The sequence below is a fragment of the Talpa europaea genome (assembly GCF_964194135.1).
Source record: "Talpa europaea genome assembly, chromosome: 8".
In the NCBI taxonomy this organism is placed as follows: Eukaryota; Metazoa; Chordata; class Mammalia; order Eulipotyphla; family Talpidae; genus Talpa; species Talpa europaea.
In genome coordinates, this window is record NC_140075.1 from 23,677,431 (window position 1) to 23,684,403 (window position 6,973).

Genomic DNA, 6,973 nt, shown 5'->3' on the forward strand with positions numbered 1-6,973 from the left:
GAACACTGGGGGCACAGACAGAGCAGCATTTTCCACCCACTCCTCGGGCCTGACGCTCCTGTCCCGGGGAGCCCAGCCATGAATTGCTCCGGGGCAGAGTCAAAGGAGCTTGTGGGGTGTCGGTTGCGCCCCTTCTCTGCTGGTCTCGGTGTCCCCATCTGCAGCGCGGCAGCCAGGCTCTCTGCTGACGTGTACAGACAGCCGCGCGGCCGGGCCGGGCCGGAGGGTGGGGGCAGTGGGGGGCCCCGCTCCCTCCGCACCCCTTCTCCGGGGCCCGCGCAGCCCCTTCCCCGCAGCCCCTCCCCCTAGCACGACCGCCCACGCCCCCGGCGCGCCCCTGCTGCCCGGCGCCCGCGGCATCTTCCCGCCGAGCCGCAGCGTGGGCAGGGCGGGCAGCCTCGGGCCCGCGACCCCGGCCCCCCTTCTCGCCCCCCGCGCCCCCTGCTCGCCCGCAGCCGGAGCCGGGCGCCCACCTCGCGGGGCCGCCATCCTCCCGCGCCAGCCGGGCTTCCAGGAGCGTTGCCTTCCCGGCAGCCCCCGCGGCCCGCGCCCAGAGCCTCACGGGAAGTGTAGTTCCCCGGGGGCCAGCGGAGGCCGCCCCCCCCCCCCCCCCCCGGAGGAAGATCCTCGGCCATCCCCAGCTTAGCCGTGGGAACTCGCACCGTCCCGGAGGCCGACGCCTGTGATCTTGGCTCTCAGTATTTATTCCTTTATCCTGCCTTTACCGGACATCTTTTTATTGAGAACCTGTGGAATGCTTTAGGGTGACCTAAGGCCTGGATGCATCAGCGAAGATAACAATCCCTTTGCAATGAGTAAACCACAGAGTGTTGAAAGGTAAGTGCTATAAATAGTAAGGAGGGTGGGTGAGAGGGGAGGCGGATTGCAGAATTTCGCAGGTTGCCTAGGTGTAAGTCTCTTGAAAAGGTGAGATTTGAGCACAGACTTGGAGTTGAGGATGAAAGAATGTTGTGGGCGGAAGAAACAGCTAGAGCACGGGTCCTCAAGGGGCGGAATGTGCCTGTCACACCCGGTGATAAATAGCACAGAGGCCAGTGTGGCCGGAGCAGAGCAAGAAGGGCAGTGAGGTGGTCAGAGAGGAGGCCACGATCAATGCTGTGCAGACTGCTGAGAGAGCCTCAGCTTTACTGAGAATCTCAGTCATCAGTCTGTTCCAGCAAAGAATTGCTGTGATCCAAGGAGGGACTCATGGATACTCAATAATGATAACAGATGCAAGGCCCTTAACCTGAGCTTCACTTTCTTTCACTGTAAAATGGGGATAATCATGCTGACCCACATAAAAACGGGGATAATCTGACCCACACTGTAAAACGGGGATAATCATGCTTGTTGGAGGGTCAGATGGGATGATAGGGGATGTTAAGGCAGTCAATGCTCATGTTTCTCTGATCCTTCCTGCCATAAGTACCACAGGACTCAGAATTCCAGCCTCTCTGCCAGGCTCAGCTGCTCACAGTTGCACAGACAGAAGTGAGCAAGAGTCCCCAGGAACCTGCATGGCAAAGGCTGGGCTGGGCTGTGGCTGTGGAGTGATTTTGCTCTAGCCTGTGGAGAAAGGCTCTGACATCTGGACCTCTTCAGTCAAAAGCCTAAGAGGAGGGCAGCCAACTGAAGGGCCCAGGAACACAGCAGGCAAAAACTCCAGAGAACCAGGAGTGAGGGCCCACAGTCCTGACTGTGTGTCCCCTTAGCGCCCTCCCCCAACTCACTCCCACACTCATAAACACTGATCCTGCAAGCTTCCATCACACATGGCTGGGGGAAAAGTGGTACCATTTTCTCTGTAGTGTTCTGCTGATGTGGCATCATCTTCCCCTGAAGTTCCCTGAATCAGATAAATCAACCTTTGTGTTTCAGAGGAAGTTTCAACTCACACTAAGGAACAATAAATGGAAAATAGGAATCATACAAACAGCACGTCTCACACACCTTCTTACCAAGAATACCTCTTATTCCCCACATCTCCACTCCCCTGGCCATATGAATGTTTTGGGAGAAGAATTTGTTCAGTCATAGGGGGTTCCTGGAGCACCTCCTGCTACTGTCACCACCACTGAAGCCAGAGTTAGAGTCACTTCCTCCTAGGATCTGTGCCCAGGGGAGAAAGAACTTAGATTGTTGGGACAAAGTCCCCACTCCACGCCACCCTCCCTACACACAGAAAATGATATATCTGTCAGGGAAAGTAGGGTGTTTGTAGGACCTCGAATCTCTGACCTTTACCTCTTGCTTGTCTGTTTCTATTTACACTGATTTTGTTTTATTACCTAGTCTCTGCTCGATTTCCTACTAGACCATGCGTCTAACTCAGCTTTCCATTTCTTCCAGCTCCTCGCTGAGCGCTCCAGCTATAATATTAGCTTGCTATAGACTGAACACTATCCATTGCTTGCTAGACACTGGACACTGTGCCAATTCCTTCTCATGACTTCTCTCCACTTCGTTCTTAAGACAACCCTAAGAGGGCCACCCAGGTGGCGCAGCGGTTGAGCGCTGGGTTGCGAAGCTGCCCGCGGCTGCAGCGCCGGTTTGATCCCCGGCTGCTCCCCGGCCACCAGAGGAGGGTCCCGCATGGCGCGCAGACCTCTCCTGCCGCCCGCTGCTCCCCTCAGCAGTGTACTTCGGTCCTTCTGCCTGCTCTGCTCCCCGCTCTGGCTCTGGTGAATTCTCTCACCCTCCCGCGCTTCTGACTGTACCCAGTGCATGTATAAACAAAACAAACAAACAAACTAAATAAATAAATAAAAAGAAAAGCCTCTAAAAAAAAAAAAAAAAAAGACAACCCTAAGAGACTCACTTCATTCTCAAGATCACCCTAATGGGTCTTTTTTCTTTTTTCTTTTTTTAGAGATTTATTTATTTAATCCATACATACAAGAACTGGGGTACAGGCCAGGTGCACGGGAGGGTGAGAGGATTCACTAGAAACAGAACGGAGAACAGAACAGGCAGACTGATGAAATACACCTCTGAGGGGAGCAGCGGCCAATACAGGCGAGGTCTGCACGCCCTGTGGGATCCTCACCGTCCGGGATCAAACCGGCGCTGCAGAGGCTGTGGACAGCTTCACAGCGCTGCGCTCAACTGCCTGCACCACCAGGGAGGCCCTCTTTTTTCTTTTTTGAAAGATTTATTTTATTCATTGAGCCTCCCTCGTGGTGAAAGGAGTTAAGTCACAGCACTATGAAGCTATTCGCAGCAATTGCAGCATGAGTTCAATCCCAAGCCAGGGAGCTGACCCACATGGCACAGCAGACCTCTTCTGTCTTGCCTGCTGCTCCCCTCAGCAGCGTATTTTGGTCAATCCACCTGTTCTGTTCCTCACTCTGACTCTGGTGAGTCCTCTCACACTCTGCACCTCTGGCCTGTACCCCAGCTCTTGTATGCATAAATGTATAGCTCTTCAAAAAAAAGATTTTATGCATACAAGAGCTGGGGTGTAGGCCAGAGGTGCGGGGGAGTGAGAGGATTCACCAAAGACAGACTGGGTGAGTAGAACAGGCAATCTACTAAAATACACTGCTGAGGGGAGCAGCAGGCAAGACAGGAGAGGTCTGCTGTGTCATGTAGGATAGAACTCATGCTGCAGTGGCTGCTGATAGTTTCATAGTGCTGCGACTTAACCCCTTGCGCCTTAATGGGTCTTAAGCCCCATTTTAGAGTGAGGAGGATGGGTCTGGGAGAGGTGAAGTTGCGGGTCCAAGAACACAACAGTTCTAAACTGCCACATCTCTTCCCTTGCTGAATAAGTGAGGGAATAAATGGTGTCTCTTTCGCAGGGACATAGACAGATCATAGAGACTTTAGAGACAGATGGGTGGGCAGACTCCACATGGACGGTATCAAGTTCCATCTTGTTTTCACCAGTTCAGCATGGTATTAGTCTGGGGAGACAGAGGTAGGTTGCTGTGTGGACTGTTCTCCTTTGGGGCAGCCAAGGTTTGTACGCTGCCTGTGATATAATAACAGCACCTGGTCAGAGTTCCTAACCCCTGGGAATTTTCTGGATCTTTTGTCCTAATAAGGCAACTCTTGGTGGGCTCCTATATAGCTTTGAAATGGAGCTTGGTCACCAGAAAGACCAAGACATGATCAGAAATTTGGAACTTGGAGCCCCACGGCTCGTCCTCCGAGAAGAGGCAAGGGAAGATTGAGTTCACCAGCGCTCACACCTATGTGATGGAGCCGCCATAAAAATCCCTGAACTATGGACTTTGGAATACTTCCGGGTTGGTGAGCACATCTACATACTGGAGGGGTAGTGTACCCCAACTCCATGGGACAGAAACTCCTATGCCCTGTGAATCTCGATGATACAGATGAACCGGCTATTTATTGGTATTTTTAAAAAAGATATATTTTTATTTATGCATACAAGAACTGGGGTGTAAGCCAGAGGTGCAGGGGATAAGAGGATTCACCAGAGACAGTGTGGGGAACAGAACAGGCAGATCTACTGAAATACACTGCTGAGGGGAGCAGCGGGCAAGACAGGAGAGGTCTGCTGCGCCATGTGGATCAGCTCCCTGGCTGGGGATCGAACTTGAGCTGCTGTGGCTAGCGATAGCTTGGTAGTGCTAAGACTTAATCCCTCCACCACCAGGAAGGCCCTCATCTGTATTCTTATCCTATCATTTATTATATGATAAACCCATAAATGTCTTTTCCTGAGTTCTGGGAGTCTTTTTTTTTTTAAGGTTTTTTTTTTTTAAGATTTATTTATTTTATTTATACCAGCACTGGGTACAGTCAGAGGCGCGGGAGGGTGAGAGAATTCACCAGAGCCAGAGCGGGGAACAGAACAGGCAGACTGACGAAATACACTGCTGAGGGGAGTCGCGGGCAGCAGGAGAGGTCTGCGCGCCATGTGGGACCCTCGCCCAGCAGCCGGGGATCGAACTGGCACTGCAGAAGCTGTGGGCAGCTTCGCAACCCAGCGCTCAACTGCTGCGCCACCGGGGAGGCCCTTTTTAAGATTTTTTAAGAGCAGTGGGTGAGTCAGGAGAGGTCTGCTGTGCCATATGAGTCACTTCCCTGGCTGGGGATCGAACTCGTGCTGCAGTGGCTGTGGATTGCTTCATAGTGCTGTGTCTTAACCCCCTTGTGCCACCAGTTAGGCCCCAGTTCTGGGAGTCATTCTAACAAATTATTGACCTGAGGAGGGGTTCAGGGGATCCTGATTGATAGACGTAAAGTGACAACCAATTACTTGTGATTGTCATCTGAAGTGGGGGCAATCTTTTGGGCTCAGGGCTATCTTCATCCCTAAAATGATAAAACCTGGCAAGGTCTAAAAGAAATAGGGGGCCTCCCCAAGGTCTAAAAGAAGTAGGGGGCCTCCCTGGTGGCGCAGCAGGTTGAGCGCTGCGCTGTGAAGCTGAAGCTGTCTGCAGTGCGGATTCAATTCCCTGCCGGCCAGGGAGATACCCACATGATATTAGCTGATACTAATTGCAAGTAGATAATGTCAAAACTGAATTGTAGGATACCCAGCTGGTATCAGAGAATTGGTTGGTAGAGGAAACACACACACACACACGGTCACAGAAGTGTTCTTCATGAGAAGTGAAGGAGAAACACAAGAATTTTTTCCTTGGGAGCTTTTCCCTGGGCAGGGCGACTGTGGGGAACTAGGGGTGGGTAGTGTCTAAAGGACACAAACATGGATCCCTTTCCATCCTTCCACTTGAGGACATTTCCTGGAGAAAAGTTGAGCTGGACCCTAAAGGATAGTGGGATTTAGATAGGGGAGAGGAAGGTAAGAGAAGTGGATGAGGGAAACAAGTAAGTATGTACTAAATACCTGTCGTGTGCTTGGTACTATGTTGCTGCCAGAAACATAAGTGAGCAAAACAGACCCTATTCCTGCCCTTGTGGAGTTTACAGTCTAGTGGGAGAGACAGATGTAAACAAATAACCCCCTATAACAAGTATGTACTTAAAACCTGCAATAGGTATAATGAAGAAAAAGTGCACAGTAATATGATAGTTTTTGTTCAGGGAGAGGGGATTGCTCATTATTGGCTGAATACCAATAGTAGAGAGAGGTCACTCTTGAGGAAGAGGCATCTGAGCTTGTATTTGAAGGATAAGCAGGCGTTCACCAGGGGATGATGAGGGCATGGGCTAAGAGCATACCAGGAAGGGAGAACATCATATGCCAAGGTCCTGAGGCAGAAGGCAGAGTACAAGGGCAGCTGAAATGCTGGAATGCATGGGTAAGGACAGACAGGTGGGGGCAAATCCTGTAGTACCTAAAGGTCGAACTAAGAATTTGGGCCTTTATGGAAAATAATTGAAGGGTTTTAGACAGAAAGTTCCATAATAATTTTGTCCTGTTTAAATAACCCTGTTTAGGGCCTCCCTGGTGGTGCAGTGGGTTGGGTGCAGCGCTGTGAAACTGTCCGCTTCCTCTGCAGCATGAGTTCGATCCCTGGCCGTCCAGGGAGAAACCCACATGGTGCAGCAGACCTCTCCTGTCTCGCCTGCTGCTCCCCTCAACAGTGTCCTTCGGTCGGTCTGCCTGTTGTGTTCCCCGCGCTGTCTCTGGTGTATCCTCTCACCCCCTGCATCTCTGGCCTGTACCCCAGCTCTTGTATGCATAAATAAATAAATCTTTAAAAAAATAAATAGACCTGTTTAGAACATGAACAATAAAGCAATTTTACTAGTCCGGTGTAAGAAATAACAGTGACTGAATTTGGTGGTAGCAGAGATGAGCAAGGGTGGGGAGATGTGAATAAACAAGGTGAGTTTGTGGGGCAGTGAGTGAATCAGCCACTTTCCTCATGGCTCACGGATGTGCTGCTGAAAACTCCCTCATTAACAAATGCTAGATGCCCCTGTTCAATCCCAGGTCAGGCCCTAAACCTGCCAGGGGCTTAGGGCTATCTTCATCCCTAAAATGATAAAACCTGGCATTTGGTGCAAGGTCTAAAAGAAGTAGGGG